The sequence below is a fragment of the Nerophis ophidion genome, linkage group LG06, assembly GCF_033978795.1.
Source record: "Nerophis ophidion isolate RoL-2023_Sa linkage group LG06, RoL_Noph_v1.0, whole genome shotgun sequence".
NCBI classification, from domain to species: domain Eukaryota; kingdom Metazoa; phylum Chordata; class Actinopteri; order Syngnathiformes; family Syngnathidae; genus Nerophis; species Nerophis ophidion.
In genome coordinates, this window is record NC_084616.1 from 1 (window position 1) to 15,636 (window position 15,636).

A 15,636-nucleotide genomic window follows, 5' to 3' on the forward strand; every position below is an offset into this window, starting at 1 on the left:
TTTTGCAACTCAACGCCAAAAAAACGGAAATGCTGATTATCGGTCCTGCTAGACACCAAACTCTATTTAATAATACAACTCTAACATTTGACAACCAAACAATTAAACAAGGCGACACGGTAAAGAATCTGGGTATTATCTTCGACCCAACTCTCTCCTTTGAGGCACACATTAAAAGCGTTACTAAAACGGCCTTCTTTCATCTCCGTAACATCGCTAAAATTCGCTCCATTCTGTCCACTAAAGACGCTGAGATCATTATCCATGCGTTTGTTACGTCTCGCCTCGACTACTGTAACGTATTATTTTCGGGTCTCCCCATGTCTAGCATTAAAAGATTACAGTTGGTACAAAATGCGGCTGCTAGACTTTTGACAAGAACAAGAAAGTTTGATCACATTACGCCTGTACTGGCTCACCTGCACTGGCTTCCTGTGCACTTAAGATGTGACTTTAAGGTTTTACTACTTACGTATAAAATACTACACGGTCTAGCTCCATCTTATCTTGCCGATTGTATTGTACCATATGTCCCGGCAAGAAATCTGCGTTCAAAGGACTCCGGCTTATTAGTGATTCCCAAAGCCCAAAAAAAGTCTGCGGGCTATAGAGCATTTTCCGTTCGGGCTCCAGTACTCTGGAATACCCTCCCGGTAACAGTTCGCGATGCCACCTCAGTAGAAGCATTTAAGTCTCACCTTAAAACTCATTTGTATACTCTAGCCTTTAAATAGACTCCCTTTTTAGACCAGTTGATCTGCCGTTTCTTTTCTTTTTCTTCTATGTCCCACTCTCCCGTGTGGAGGGGGTCCGGTCCGATCCGGTGGCCATGTACTGCTCGCCTGTGTATCGGCTGGGGACATCTCTGCGCTGCTGGTCCGCCTACGCTTGGGATGGTTTCCTGCTGGCTCCGCTGTGAACGGGACTCTCGCTGCTGTGTCTTGGATCCTCTTTGGACTGGACTCTCGCGACTGTGTTGTATCCATTGTGGATTGAACTTTCACAGTATCATGTTAGACCCGCTCGACATCCATTGCTTTCCTCCTCTCTAAGGTTCTCATAGTCATCATTGTCACTGACGTCCCACTGGGTCATTATTGTCACCAATGTCCCACTGGGTGTGAGTTTTCCTTGCCCTTATGTGGGCCTACCGAGGATGTCGTGGTGGTTTGTGCTGCCCTTTGAGACACTAGTGATTTAGGGCTATATAAGTAAACATTGATTGATTGATTGATTGATTAACGCCGATTTCCGCGCGGCAGTTGCTGTGGGGGAAGGCTACAGACGAAAGGCGGTGGTGCACGCCCCATCTGCATAGAAAGGATCTGGTGTCGGCAGAGGTGAATTCCGGTCCACCGTTAGATGCTAGCTCCTCAGGCGTCCCATAACTGGCAAAGGCTCGGCGCAGGTGGCATATGAGGTCTGTTGCGCCGGCAGTCGACCTGGATATGAGTGGCCAGTTGGAGTAACGGTCCACGATTACTAGGTAGTGTACACCCCTATGGACGAAAAAGTCTGCGCATATAGCTTGGAAGGGGTACACAGGTAAAATGGGGGGAATTGGTGGCGCCGCAGGCTGAGAAGGTGCCATACGGTTGCAGTGTTCACAGTTCGCCCGGGTTGTGAGGATGTCGGCCGTCATACCTGGCCAGAACACAGACGATTCCGCACGGGCAGTCATCATGGAGACGCCCTGGTGAGCGGCGTGTAGGGCGTAGAGTACTTCGTCGCGGAGGGAGGGTGGTATCACTACTCTGTCCCCGTACAGCACTACTCCGTCCATCGACGTGATGTCCTCGCGGTTCCGAGTGCCAACTGGTCTGCGTGACATCGCGTCAGAGGCTCTGTTCTTCATGCCTGGTATATGTATCATGCGGAAGCGGTAACGCAGTGTCTTTTCCTTGAGGTTCCCGAGGCGGGGGTTGGGTATGTCGTCCAGCGCCCTGTCGCCAAGGAGTTTGAGGAGGGGCTTGTGGTCCACTGCTATGATGAGGTCTTTGCAGCCCAGCACGAAGTCTCGTGATTTATCCAAGGCGTCGGCGACTGCCAGTGCCTCGCCTTCTATGGGAGCGTATCTGGACTCAGCTGCGTGGGTAAATCGGCTGCCAACTAGGGTCACCTTCCAGCCATTAGTGCAACAGAAGGGTTTGACTGGGAGGCATAAACAATGCTTTTGGAATAACCAGAAGCCGACCCCTTCCTTTGACCAGTCCGTCGCGAGGCATGTGGGCTTGGATTTGTCAAAGATGCGGACGCCTCGCTCGATCTCCTGGACGATCGTCGCCTTGGACTCGCGGAAGACCTCCTCCAGCTCCGGGGACCACTCAAAGCGCACGCCATGCGGCAGGAGCTTCCGGAACGGTTGCATGCGCTCGGCCATACTGAAGGCATAAGCCACCTGGTTGACAAGGCCGAACCATGACCTGACGTCGGGGATGTTTCGTGGCCGGGGAAAGTCTCTGATTGCGTCCAGGTAACGACTGCATGGCCGTACGTCGGTCATGGTGATGGTGAAGCCGGCAAAGTCCACTGTGGGAGAGGCGAAGACGAACTTCTCAGGGTTGAGGATGATGCCATTCCTGCCGGAGACGTCGAGCCATCGCACGGCCTGGAAGTAGGCTTTTTCAATGTCGTCAGCCCACAGTAATGTGTCTTCCACACACTTGGTCTTGTTACCAATGTCTGTGACTACCTCGTCATATCACCGTGAGTAGCCGTCTCCTGACGCTATGTATCCCTGCGAGGCTGAGAGGTATCGGTACCTCCCCCATGGGGTGATGAACGTTGTCTTGTGGCGATCATCCTCATGTAATGGGACGCTGTGGTAGCCATTCCAGGCGTCGAATACAGTTTTGTACATGCCACTGGGCACCTGCCTCGCCCGGTGGAAGGGGGACTGTGTGTGGTGAGTTTCACGAACAGCATGTTTGTTCAGGGCTTGGAAGTCAACTGTGCGCCGCGGCTTGCCGTTCTTTTTGCACATATTACCATGCGGTGACACCATGTTACCGGTGTGCCAACCGGCACCTCCTCCAGTACGCCGAGACGAACGTCTTGGTCGAGGCCAGCCTTCACCTCGCTCTGCCAGTGTATGGCTACTGGGATGGGTGTGTGGTGGGCCACTGGCGTTGCCTCATTATCGAGCATGAGGCAAAGTGGTGGGCCAGACATCCTGGGCAGGGGCTGGTGAGGTCTTGTGTTAAACGTACTCTGAGCATACAGCTACAGGAGGTGCCCCCGTAGCGCCTCCCTGTTGGCCTCTGTAGCTGGCATGGGGAGCGTAATAGGTGTGACTGGAGGCTCGGCGCGTCGGGGGCAGTTACATGGCTCCGAGGTCGCCAGGTTGACCTCACCCAGAGTTGGGAACTTTTCAGATATCATGCCGAGATCCACGCAGGCTGTGCGAGACAGATATATGCGGTCTGAGGTGTCGGTCACATATGCAATCTGGCGCGTTTCCAGCCTCCGGGCGTCGCTGCTGCTGCCGGCGAATCTGATGATGGCGGCCCCAAGGATGCATATACCTTCATTGTTCGCGGCTCTCATGGTCATTGATACAGGGATGAGGTCGTCTGTGCTCAGACCTAGTTGCTGGGCGACCTTGACGCCGATCAGACAGCTCTGGCACCCTGTGTCAGCCATGGCGGGTAGGGTTACAGCACGGGTGTGCTTTCGAAGGTCGAGTCCCAGCGCTTTGTAATCTTCACGCTCGATGGCGAGGGTGAGGCGGATGTATTGCTGTGGGTTGGATGGGCGTTTCGTCCACTTGTCGCACATATCATCATAAAGGTGGTGGGCCAAGGGCAGTGTGCAGATCTTGTCGTGGGCGCTGTCCATTGTGAGTGTGCACAGTTCTACATGCGCTGCTGTCTGTTGTTCCTCGTGCGCCCCATCAGCCTCTTCTGGTGGGGGTCTGGATGGGCGGCCCCCCAGACAGACTCTGTCGAGGTGATTTTGCCGATTGCATTTCTTGCACGTCTTGCCATATGCAGGGCATTCAGCGCGCCGGATGCGCCACTGCGGTGTCTTGCCATGACCTGTTCCACCACAATAGACACAGGGCTCCTCAGGTTTCGTTTTAGTTTTTTCTCCCCTTTGGCCCCCTTTGCTGCGGACGTCTTGCTGTTTCCCTCGCCGATATGAACTGCTGATCGAGTCTGTATTTTGGGTGTCAAGCAGGCGTGAGGCTGAGCGCTTCCCTGATTCTTTAGCTTCAATGTACTCTACCATGTCTTTTAATGGCATATTTTGATTTTTCTCGCCCAATAAATCCAGCTGTATCTCTTGGTCTGCTATGCACCGAGCGATCACATCATGCAGTATTTCCTCTGTGAAATCATTCATCTGGCCACAGTCCTCTTTTGTGCATTTCAGTTCGTATTTGCATGTGCCAGCCTGCCCCTTTAAACGAGCGTGGAATGACCTAATGGGCTCCTCGTGTCCCTGCCGCATGTTGGATAGGGCCACCCTGGCCACCATGATGTTTTCTGCAAGGACGGCGAGTGCTTTCATAGCCAAAAGAACATCCTTTTCATCACTATCCACGAGGCTTTTGCCAGCTGCGCGAGTGAGGTCTTTTCTTAGCTCCTCCTCGCAGCACTCGAGTAGCTGCGTGACTACGTCAGAACCGGTTAATTTGGTTCCTCTTTTGTATTCGTCCCAGCGGGTTAAGAAATATGAACACGTCTCGGCCGTTCCCGCCAAGGCGATGGAGGGTCGCTTGAGCTTCTCTACCTTAGCATTCATGTGTGGCTCCCTGGGGGCTGCAGTGTGTGTGGTCGCATGGATGTTCAGCATCGCCGCCACCACTGCCGCCTCTTCGTGCCGAGCCGTGTATTCACAGTTTGCGATAGGGCAACGTACCTCCATTGTTGGTTTTACTGGTTTGCGTTTCACCTTCTTTGTTTTGATGACTCACTCACTCTTCGGTCAATGGCGTGAATGCATTCGCCGCTCGCTCATGCGTTGTTTGCATTCCGATGTCGGCAAACTCGGTTTGATAAAGTCCATGTTTTGTTATAAATAAGAACGATCTTCCATTTGTTCACGTTGCTTTAATAAATTATAGCAGTGAAATACAATAACAAAACATGTTATCAACGTATTCCTAAGTGCCGTCTGGCATAACTTCAACACGTCATCCACTTCCTGTTTGCGTCTGTGTCACAATAATAGTACCGTGGTGCAACATTCTCTATAGTGTGTGAATGTGAGTGCGAGTGTTGTCTGTCTATCTGTGTTGGCCCTGCGATGAGGTGGTGACTTCGCCTGGGTGTACCCCGCCTTCCGCCCGATTGTAGATGAGATAAGCACAGCGCCCCCCGCGACCCCAAAAAGGGAATAAGCGGTAGAAAATGGATGGAAGGATGGATTATCCTACTGTAAATTCAAACTGATTTGTCTCAGAGAATACGTGGCACACTCTTCTTGTACAGCAAGTATCGGTATGCTGTTAAACCGAGAGATTAATCTACTACAAAATTACAATTGTGAACGTACAGCATTTAATTCTACCAATGTCATTAACCATAAAATCACAGCTCTGTAGTTGAATTGTGGGTTAAATAACCATAAATGATTCCCGGGCGCGGCACTGCTGCTGCCCACTGCTCCCCTCACCTCCCAGGGGGTGATCAAGGGTGATGGGTCAAATGCAGAGAATAATTTCGCCACACCTAGTGTGTGTGTGACAATCATTGGTACTTTAACTTTACAGTAAATTGTTGTAAAGATATTTCACAATAAATTTCTGTAAATGACACTGTAAAAGTAATGCAATTATTATCCAGTAATTTGCCGTGAATTTACACTGACATTTTCTTTCACAGTGTTGACTTTTACCTTTTATCAGGAATTGGAAAACGACAGTGCATTGAATTTTCCATATATGACATGGAAAATATTCACACTGGTGTCCTTATAACAGCTCTCCTCAAATGTGTTTTGATATAAGAGCTGTCTTTCAGCTATTTCATCTGCTTTAAAGTACCAAAAAAATAGGAAAACAAGTTGACTTTATATGCTTAACTGTCTTTCATTGTATCCAATAATCCATTTGCAATTGTTTTTCCAAAACGCAAAGTATGTAAAAACCCATTGGGTTGAGTTTTTTTCTTGCCCTGACGTGGGATCTGAGCCGAGGATGTCGTTGTGGCTTGTGCAGCCCTTTGAGACACTTGTGATTAAGGGCTATAAAAAATACACTTTGATTGATTGATTGATGATTGAAATAGCGTCTAAACTTCACAAAATGCCACAATTTCAGACGGCCATTGGCAATTTCTGCCGATTCGTGGTGGGATGACGTCAAGATAGGAACGCTTCTGCACTCTGACCATATCAGCATATTAGTCATACTGGAAATATGCCGACAAAGTCTGCATTATTAGCATTGTTTTTGATGGGGAAGGGATCTGTGGTTCCTACCTCTATGTCACGGATCACGTGACTGACTTTCTCATTATCTCTTAAAATGACTCAGGAATCTCTGGGAGATTTTTGATATTTTGACCATATCTATTTATTCACAAACATCGTAAATCTTCTGGTGTCATAAATAAGATATATATGGTAATAACTTCAAAATAGAGGCAACTAGTTTTTCCATGGGCTTCACGGTGGCAGAGGGGTTAGTGCGTCTGCCTCACAATACGAAGGTCCTGCAGTCCTGGGTTCAAATCCAGGCTCGGGATCTTTCTGTGTGGAGTTTGCATGTTCTCCCCGTGAATGCGTGGGTTCCCTCCGGGTACTCCGGCTTCCTCCCACCTCCAAAGACATGCACCTGGGGATAGGTTGATTGGCAACACTAAATTGGCCCTAGTGTGTGAATGTGAGTGTGGGTGTTGTCTGTCTATCTGTGTTGGCCCTGCGATGAGGTGGCGACTTGTCCAGGGTGTACCCCGCCTTCCGCCCGATTGTAGCTGAGATAGGCGCCAGCGCCCCCCGCGACCCCGAAAGGGAATAAGCGGTAGAAAATGGATGGATGGATGGATAGTTTTTCCATTCTACTGGTACTTTAAGTTGCTATCAAACATTTGAGTAACAAGCATCCCTGCCATTAGTTGGTGTAGGAAATGTCACAGTGAACCCGTAAGATCTGACTAAAACATCTAGGCCTCTGTTCCTAAATATTCTGAGAATCCTTTCAGAGAGCTCCTAACTTAAACTAAAAATTCCTAGCAAAGAGTCTTATTGATTCCAGAACATTCTCACCGAACTCGTAGCAAAAAATGGACAAAAACCACAATGAAGAGGTTCAGTTTCTTTAAAGCTGTGATTGGTTAATCCTAAAAATTCGACACAAATATTTTTTTAGAGATTACGGACAAAAGATGAACCTCCAATCGCTGAACTTAACCATGGAAACTAATCGAATGAAGCCTGTAATTGTAAATAATATTTACATAAAACCATTGGGATCAGAACCATCCTTGCTTGACCAGGCACACCCTCCCAGTGTTGAAGTATAAATATTTGGGGTTGTGGCACCAGCCACTAGACTAGATCTGACCAATCAAAGTCCAAGACTAGATCTGACCAATGTGCATGAATGGATGTAGCCTACTTGATGTGAGGCGAAACGGCTTCTAAGACAAACCAAACAGTTTAGTTGTGATCGATTGAATGCCCTGAGAATACAATGACCTGGATGAGTGAGAACACCCATCGATATTTTACATTAAAACAAATATCTGTTAAATGAATAGTAAACTATACTTTAAAATTATCCTACAAAATGTGTGACAACTTAGGCTCACTTGCATAGTATTCACATAGTAACAGTCATATTTATTAGCTCGAATTAGTTGTCCTGGTGGTAATGTTTGCATTTTTCAACTTTCAACAATTCAACTCAATTGGGTATATACGAGGGTAAAATGGCTCAGCTTTTATTAATGTCTGTAATTGCTGACCGGCCCCACAGGAAGCAGTGTTGGTTGGCTTTGATTTGGGGTGGTATTGCATCATGGCGTTGGGTTGGAGAAGCAAGTGCATATGAGAGCAACCACAAACTTGATTCCAGCATGATCCAATCCGTAGCATTTAATTAATTCACTCTCATCCAGTGTTTGGAGAATAGCTCTCATGCCCCTTCCGTCCTCCACTTTAAACTTTAGTGCTTAGGAGTCCCCTAAGGACTAAAATTTGAAGTCCTCTTTCCTGCTCTTAACAGATCTCATCTTAGGAGCGCTATTAAGAGGTAGGATTCTCTAGGAATAGCTTTTATCTTTACGAGGATCTATTTTTACCTTAAGGGGAAATTCTAGAAAAACATCATAATTCTAAGAATTTTCAAGAATTTTGGGCACCAGGATCAACTCTTTGCGCTAAGAATCTTTAGGAATACAGCCCCTGGTCTAACTAGCTATCTTTAGCCTATAGCTTGAAATTTACATACCTTTTATCCAATCATGGTCAGGAAAAAGTGAGTGCGAAGGACATTGCTGGGAAAAAGAAGTCGAGGATTTTCATTGAATACAAGAAAGAAATCTCCAAAAACATGACAGAGCGTGTTGTCACTGTCAGTCTGCACGCCAGCAAAGAATGTTATAATAATACCTAAACGGTGGACATTTATCCATTAAAATATGAAAAGCTGCGGTTGGTGTGTTTGACAGAGAAGCAGCTGGAAGGAGATACCATAGAAGCCCACTCGCTGAGGTAAATGCTATACATTATTATTACATTACTTCATAAAACTACTGTAGTTATTGTACTAGATTCTTTTGTAATATTTTTTATACAATATTTATCATATAAAAGTTTGGTTTCCAAGACATGTTTCGAGTTGAAATAGTGCTGCATATGCAGGCAATATTACCACCTACTAGCAAAATAAATATTATATATATATATATATATATATATATATATATATATATATATATATATATATATATATATATATATATATACCCCGTTTCCATATGAGTTGGGAAATTGTGTTGGATGTAAATATAAACGGAATACAATGATTTGCAAATCCTTTTCAACCCATATTCAGTTGAATGCACTACAAAGACAAGATATTTGATGTTCAAACTCATAAACTTTATTTTTTTTTGCAAATAATAATTAACTTAGAATTTCATGGCTGCAACACGTGCCAAAGTAGTTGGGAAATGGCATGTTCACCTCTGTGTTACATCACCTTTTCTTTTAACAACACTCAATAAACATTTGGGAACTGAGGAAACTAATTGTTGAAGCTTTGAAAGTGGAATTATTTTTCATTCTTGTTTTATGTAGAGCTTTAGTCGTTCAACAGTCCGTGGTCTCCCCTGTCGTATTTTACGCTTCATAATGCGCCACACATTTTCGATGGGAGACAGGTCTGGACTGAAGGCGGGCCAGGAAAGTACCAGCACTGTTTTACTACGAAACCACGCTGTTGTAACACGTAGCTTGGCATTGTCTTGCTGAAATAAGCAGGGGCGTCAATGATAACGTTGCTTGGATGACAACATATGTTGTTCCAAAACCTGTATGGACCATTCAGCATTAATGGTGCCTTCGCAGATGTGTAAGTTACCCATGCCTTGGGCACTAATACACCCCCATACCATCACAAATGCTGGCTTTTGAACTTTGCGCCTATAACATTCCGGATGGTTATTTTCCCTTTTTGTTCCGGAGGACACTACGTCCACAGTTTCCAAATATATTTTGAAATGTGGACTAGTCAGACCACCGAACACTTTTCCACTTTGCATCAGTCCATCTTAGATGAGCTCAGGCCCAGCGAAGCCAGCGGCGTTTTTTGGTGTTGTTGATAAATGGGTTTTGCTTTGCATAGCAGAGTTTTAACTTGCACTTTAACTTGCACTTACAGATGTTGCAACCAACTGTCAAATATTGTTCTTAAACTGTTCGACAAGTTGCTTACAAATTGGTGACCCTCGCCCCATCCTTGTTTGTGAATTACTTAGCATTTCATGGAAGCTGCTTTTATACCCAATCATGGCACCCACCTGTTCCCATTTAGCCTGCACACCTGTGGGATGTTCCAAATAAGTGTTTGATGAGCATTTCTCAACTTTATCAGTATTTATTGCCACCTTTCCCAACTCCTTTGTCACGTGTTGCTGGCATCAAATTCTAAAGTTAATGATTATTTGCGAAAAAACAAAATGTTTATCAGTTTGAACATCAAATATGTTGTCTTTGTAGCATATTCAACTGAATATGAGTTGAAAATGATTTGCAAATCATTGTATTCAGTTTATATTTACATCTAACACAATTTCCCAACTCATATGGAAACTGAGTTTATATATATATATGGAGAGAGAGAGAGAGAGAGAGAGAGAGAGAGAGAGAGAGAGAGAGAGAGAGAGAGAGAGAGAGAGAGAGAGAGAGAGTAAATATATTTAATAACACTCTCATGTATTTGAATAAATTGTGGTGAATTACTACTTACATGTGCCGATAATATTTACCGTATACCATAACAGCCAAGGGTTCCTCATTAACCCAATATCCGGCTGACTTTTATGACTGTTATTTCTTAATCTTACACACTTCTCTTGCTTGATCATTTCAAATGTCTGCCATTTAATACAGTAGACAATGATCTCTGTAAATGTATGTGTTTCAGCCCACAGAACTGCAGATATAGTAGAGAACACTGCAAAAAAAAGACATCAGGTCCAATCCCCCGTCATTGTGATCGATAATGAAACAGGGTGTGAAGGCAATGACAATAAACCGGGGAAAATGATGTGGGGGAGGAGAAGAGAATAAGAAACACATAAATAATGGCAGCCACCAAGCGGCAGTGCAGACCGGGTCATTTGTCTCCAGTGAAGGGAGGGAGGAGGTAATGTGTCTAGTAGTGGAGCTCTAAGTCATCCAGGCTCAATATAAAGTGGTTTTATTCTTTACTGAGGCTGCACACTTTGTCTCTGCATGAAGAGAAGAAAACAGTTCAGCTCCCATCAGTCATATTGTAGCAAAACACTATTTTCCTCAGACTCACATATGCTGAAGTTTACAGTAAGTCTACGTTGATTTTTCCACTTTTGATAAATAGTAGTTTCATGATATACTGCTTAGCATTTAATGTAGAGTGTAGTGTGTTTTTTATGGCATGTTGTCATTATGGAATGCACACATTTGCCGTCGTCTTACCAACGTGCAGTCAGGGCACAATAAGTTGTCTTGTTTTGTGTGTTGGTGGCTTTTGCAGCAATTTATTTTCTTCACAAACTAAGAAAATAAAAAAGGGCCTAACTCCCAATAGTAAAATAGCTATGAATCCAAATGGTGATCCATGTCAACCTCAAAATGTAATCATTTGTACCTTATCCCGTGAAAGATATTTGCTAAGGTTTAATGAAAATGTGCCCATAACTTTTTTGTAGCATCTTTAGCAGTATGAATTAAACCTCATGAAGTTGATTGTCAGTTATCCGCTGTTTGTCTCTGTGGGTGGAGGTGGGAACATCACTGTGAGGAGGCGTGGCCAGCGGATCTGCAGAGTGGCGGGGCACGCCGTGGCAGACTCCGAAATGGCTGCGAGGAGGCGTGGCCGGCGGACCTGCAGCGAGGCGGGACGCGCAGGCTCCGAGACGAGCATCCGGTGCGTAGATGGCCCACCTGGGCACAGTCAACTAATCGACCTGCACTGTGTAAAAGGGCAGAAGCAGAGAAGGACGGCGAAGAAGGAGTTGGAGAACCAGTGCATGAGGAGCGTAAGCGGCAGAGAGCAAGACGCAGACGACGACGTGCGGCTGAAAAAACAACCGAACCCAGGTTAAGAACCACTGGTATATAATAACACATTGTGGCAAAATTAGCAACATGTCTCAAGATTGGCAAGTCAAGTGATACTCTGTTTAGAAAAGAATAAAAAACCCGTTACTTAGATATAATTTTGATGAGGATCCAGGTAAAGGTGCGGAAGCAGAATGTTGCTGACTAACGCAGTAATCTGAATTATGCTTTAACCGTCATACTGTAGGCAATATGTATCCATAAAGGTGTTCTATTTGTGGCAGACGTACATTGCTATTTATTGAGCTTGAAATATCTGCAAACATAAAAAAAAATATATATATAAAAAGGTCTAATTTGTGCTATCCCAGTGTGTTTTGTTTTCTTGCCAAAAAAACAACACCCCCGTGCATGTACTGTGGTGTTTTGGTCACAACCCTCCTGCTGCAGCCCAGATGGCAGTGAAGCCCTCCCACCACAGCAAAGTTCTGAGCAGCCTGCCTTGACAGGCGGAGAGGAGACGCTAGGGAGAAGGGAACATTACAGCACCATGTTCATCATAACACAAGCCATGAGACGAAGGGTGCAAATATGGGAACCTGGCAAATTAATAGATGATATTGGCAGACTTCAGTGAAAATCACACCATTTTTGTATGACACAAACATGCACAAAAGTTTGCTTATTTCATTGTTTATATATATATATATATATATATATATATATATATATATATATATATATGCATATATATATATATATATATATATATATATATATATATATGTATATGTATATCCATCCATTTTCTACCGCTCATTCCCTTTTGGGGTCGCGGGGGGAGCTGGCGCCTATCTCAGCTACAATCGGAATAAATTCAGTTTGTTTCATGTTCAGGACTTGCTGTGCAAAATCATGGAGATTAGGATGCAAGTTGGATTCCTGGTAAATGTCATAGTGCCTTCAAGCCAAACACGTAATTTGCAAAGCCAATTCCATGTGTGTGAAGTATATTTCACATATCAAAATGTCCTAGGAGTAATGATTGACAGCAGTGCATTCAGTTATTATGTATATAAACCAGGTTACCCAGTAGAGGGTGCAAGAATACTATGTTGTAGTACATTGCTGCAGACAGACAGACAGTAATGAGAAACATTTCTATCAGATGACACAATGTCTGATGAGGAAGACATGCAAATATGATACATTTTAATAAAACATTCATATGTCAAAACTAAAACATGTTTCTGCTTTTAAAATTTACAAACGTACCATACAGTGCATGCAAATTATGGACTGAGTTATCAGAAGCAGTGAGACTTGAGGCGCCCTTCTGACTGTTATGAGCAGTGGCCTTTAAATCACTCAAGTCAATTAGATGTTCTGCCATGAATAAGCAAGCACACGGCATGGATTTTCTAATGGCTTAGCAGGAGGGAATATTTTCTGTATTCCTGATGGGATATGTTTATTTTTTAGTCCGCAGTTGTTTCATTGAGATGGATGGGACTAATATGATTATACTTATACACATTATTTGTTGGGTACAGAAGGAAGGAGATGGCACAGACAGCCGGGTTGTACAAACCCTGTTTCCATATGAGTTGGAAAATTGTGTTGGATGTAAATATAAACGGAATACAATGATTTGCAAATTCTTCTCAACCCATATTCAATTGAATACACTACAAAGACAAGATATTTAATGTTCAAACTCATAAACTTTATTTTTTTTTTGGCAAATAATAATTAACTTAGAATTTCATGGCTGCAACATGTGCCAAAGTAGTTGGGAAAGGGCATGTTCACCACTGTGTTACATCACTTGTTTTTTAACAACACTCAATAAACGTTTGGGAACTGAGGAAACTAATTGTTGAAGCTTTGAAAGTGGAATTCTTTCCCATTCTTGTTTTATGTAGAGCTTCAGTCGTTCAACAGTCCGGGGTCTCCGCTGTCGTATTTTACGCTTCATAATGCGCCACAAATTTTCGATGGGAGACATGTCTGGACTGTTGGCGGGCCAGGAACGTACCCGCACTCTTTTACTATGAAGCCACGCTGTTGTAACACGTAGCTTGGCATTGTTTTGCTGAAGTAAGCAGGGATGTCCATGATAACGTTGCTTGGATGACAACATATGTTGCTCCAAAACGTGTATGTACCTTTCAGCATTAATGGTGCCTTCACATATGTGTAAGTTACCCATGCCTTGGGCACTAATACACCCCCATACCATCAAAGATGCTGGCTTTTGAACTTTGCGCCTGTAACAATCCGGATGGTTATTTTCCGCTTTGTTCCGGAGGACACCACGTCCACAGTTTCCAAATATAATTTGAAATATGGACTCGTCAGACCACAGAACACTTTACCACTTTGCATCAGTCCATCCTAGATGAGCTCGGGCCAGCAAAGCCGGCGGCGTTCCTTGGTGTTGTTGATAAATGGCTTATGCTTTGCATAGTACAGTTTTAACTTGCACTTACAGATGTAGCGACCAACTGTAGTTACTGACAGTGGTTTTATGAAGTGTTCCTGAGCCCAAGTGTTGATATCCTTTACACACTGATGTCGGTTTTTGATGCAGTACCGCCTGAGAGATCAAAGGTCCGTAATATCATTGCTTACGTGCAGTGATTCTCTGAACTTTTTGATGATTTAATGGACCGTAGATGGTAAAATCCCTAAAATCCTTGCAATAGCTCGCTGAGAAATGTTGTTCTAAAACTGTTCGACAAGTTGCTTACAAATTGGTGACCCTCGCCCCATTCTTGTTTGTGAATTACTTAGCATTTCATGGAAGCTGCTTTTATACCCAATCATGGCACCCAACTGTTCCCAATTAGCCTGCACACCTGTGGGATGTTCCAAATAAGTGTTTGATGAGCATTTCTCAACTTGATCAGTATTGATTGCCACCTTTCCCAACTTCTTTGTCACGTGTTGCTGGCATCAAATTCTAAAGTTAATAATTATTTGCACAAAAAAAAATGTTTATCAGTTTCAACTTCAAATATGTTGTCTTTGTGGCATATTCAACTGAATATGGGTTGAAAATGATTTGCAAATCATTGGATTCCGTTTTTATTTACATCTAACACAATTTTCCAAATCATATGGAAACGGGGTTTGTAGTTTTATATATATATATATATATATATATATATATATATAAACAGGGTTTGTATATATAAATTGTATTATATATATATATATATATATATATATATATATATATATATATGTATATATATATATATATATATATATATATATATATATATATATATATATATATATATATATATATATATATATATATATATAGATTAATAAATAAATACATGGGTTGTACTTGTATAGCGCTTTTCTACCTTCAAGGTACTCAAAGCGCTTTGACATTACTTCCACATTTACCCATTCACACACACATTCACATACCGATGGAGGGAGCTGCCATGCAAGGCGCCAACCAGCACCCATCAGGAGCAAGGGTGAAGTGTCTTGCTCAGGACACAACGAACGTGACGAGGTTGGTACTAGGTGGGATTTGAACCAGGGACCCTCGGGTTGCGCACGGCCACTCTCCCACTGCGGCACGATATATACTGTATTATATATGTATATATATATATATATATATATATATATATATATATATATATATATATATATATATATATATATATATATATGTATATATATATATATATATGTACATATATATGTACATATATATATATATATATATATGTATATATATATATATATATATATATATATGTATATATATATATATATATGTATATATATATATGTGTGTATATATATATATAATACAGTTTATATATACAAACCCTGTTTCCATATGTATATATATATATATATATATATATATATATATATATATATATA